A 2,840-nucleotide genomic window follows, 5' to 3' on the forward strand; every position below is an offset into this window, starting at 1 on the left:
GCACCTGTGCTATGGGAGGGGGTCAGGAGGATCCCATCTATTCTACACCAAGTATAACAGTGCACCTGTGCTATGGGAGGGGGTCAGGAGGATCCCATCTATTCTACACAATGTATGACACTGCACCTGTGCTATGGGAGGGGGGGGGGGGGGCAGGAGGATCCCATCTGTTCTACACAATGTATGACACTGCACCAGTGCTATGGGAGGGGGTCAGGAGGATCCCATCTATTCTACACAATGTATGACACTGCACCTGTGCTATGGGAGGGGGGGTCAGGAGGATCCCATCTATTCTACTCCATGTATAACACTGCACCTGTGCTATGGGGGGTAGGGTTCAGGAGGATCCCATCTATTCTACACAATGTATGACACTGCACCTGTGCTGGGGGAGGGGGGGGGTCAGGAGGATCCCATCCAGGGGCGGACTGACAACTCATGGGGCCCCCGGGCAATATAGGATCATGGGGCCCCTGTGTCCTTACCCACACCCAAAAAACCTATGAAAAAGCTACTGAAAGGTACCAAGGGCATCTCAGGGGCCCCCCTACTGACCCAGGGCCCTCGGGCAGTGCTCAAATGGTCAGTCCGCCCCTGATCCCATCTATTCTACAACATGAATGACACTGTACCTGTGCTGGGGGAGGGGGGGTCAGGAGGATCCCATCTATTCTACACCATGTATGACACTGCACCTGTGCTGGGGGAGGGGGGGTCAGGAGGATCCCATCTATTCTACACTATACATGATACTGTACTTGTACTGGGGGAGGGGGGTCAGGAGGATCCCATCTATTCTACACCATGTATGACACTGCACCTGTGCTGGGGGAGGGGGGGTCAGGAGGATGCCATCCAGGGGCGGACTGACAACTCATGGGGCCCCCGGGCAATATAGGATCATGGGGCCCCTGTGTCCTTATCCACCCCCAAAAAACCTATGAAAAAGCTACTGAAAGGTACCAAGGGCATCTCAGGGGCCCCCCTACTGACCCAGGGCCCTCGGGCAGTGCTCAAATGGTCAGTCCGCCCCTGATCCCATCTATTCTACAACATGAGTGACACTGTACCTGTGCTGGGGGAGGGGGGTCAGGAGGATCCCATCTATTCTACACCATGTATGACACTGCACCTGTGCTGGGGGAGAGGGGGGGGGTCAGGGGGATCCCATCTATTCTACACTATACATGATACTGCACCTGTGCTGGGGGAGGGGGGGTCAGGAGGATCCCATCTATTATACAACATGTATAACACTGCACCTGTACTGGGGGAGGGGGGGTTAGGAGGATCCCATCTATTCTACACCATGTATGACACTGCACCTGTGCTGGGGGAGGGGGGTTAGGAGGATCCCATCTATTCTATACCATGTATAACACTACACCTGTGCTGGGGGAGGGGGGTCAGGAGGATCCCATCTATTCTACACCATGTATGACACTGTACCTGTGCTGGGGGAGGGGGGGTCAGGAGGACCCCATCTATTCTACACCATGTATGACACTGCACCTGTGCTGGGGGAGAGGGGGGGGGGTCAGGAGGATCCCATCTATTCTACACTATACATGATACTGCACCTGTGCTGGGGGAGGGGGGGTCAGGAGGATCCCATCTATTATACAACATGTATAACACTGCACCTGTACTGGGGGAGGGGGGGTTAGGAGGATCCCATCTATTCTACACCATGTATGACACTGCACCTGTGCTGGGGGAGGGGGGTTAGGAGGATCCCATCTATTCTATACCATGTATAACACTACACCTGTGCTGGGGGAGGGGGGTCAGGAGGATCCCATCTATTCTACACCATGTATGACACTGTACCTGTGCTGGGGGAGGGGGGCACAAGGATCCCATCTATTCTGCACCATGTATGAAACTGCACCTGTGCTTGGGGGGGAGGGGGGGTAAGGAGAATCCTATCTCTTCTACACAATGTATGATACTGCACCTGTGCTGGTGGACCGGGGGTCAGAAGGATCCCATCTATTCTACACCATGTATGACACTGCACCTGTGCTGGGGGAGGGGGGGTCAGGAGGATCCCATCTATTCTACACCATGTATGATATTGCACCTGTGCTGGGGGAGGGGGGAGGTCAGAAGGATCCTAACTATTCTACACCATATATAACACTGCACCTGTGCTGGGGGACTGGGGTCAGGAGTATGGTTACCCCCTCCATTCAACACAATAGATAACACTGCACCTGTGCTGGTGGACCAGGGGTCAGGAGGATCCCATCTATTCTACACCATGTATGACACTGCACCTGTGCTGGGGGAGGGGGTAAGGAGGATCCCACCTATTCTACGCCATGTAATACACTGCACCTGTGCTGGGGGACCGGGGGTCAGGAGGATCTCATCTATTGTACACCATGTATGATACTGCACCTGTGATGGGGGGGTGGTCAGGAGTATCCCATCTATTCTACACCATGCATAACACTGCACCTGTGCTGGGGGACCAGGGGTCAGGAGGATATCATCTATTCTACACCATGTATGACACTGCACCTATGCTGGGGGAGAGGGGGTCAAGAGGATGGCAATCCCATCTATTCTACACCATGTTTAACACTTCACCTGTGCTGAGGTCCGGGGTCAGGAGGATGGTTACCCCCTCCATTCTACATCATATGTAGCACAGCACCTGTGCTGGGGACCGGGGGTCAGGAGGATCCCATCTATTCTATACCATGTATAACACTGCACCTGTGCTGGGGGACCGGGGGTCAGGAGGATCTCATCTATTCTACACCATGTATGACACTGCACCTGTGCTGGGAAGAGGGGATCAAGAGGATGGCAATCCCATCTATTCTACA

The sequence above is a fragment of the Staurois parvus genome, unplaced genomic scaffold (assembly GCF_062004578.1).
Source record: "Staurois parvus isolate SC_StPar_1 unplaced genomic scaffold, SC_StPar_1.0 ptg000204l, whole genome shotgun sequence".
In the NCBI taxonomy this organism is placed as follows: domain Eukaryota; kingdom Metazoa; phylum Chordata; class Amphibia; order Anura; family Ranidae; genus Staurois; species Staurois parvus.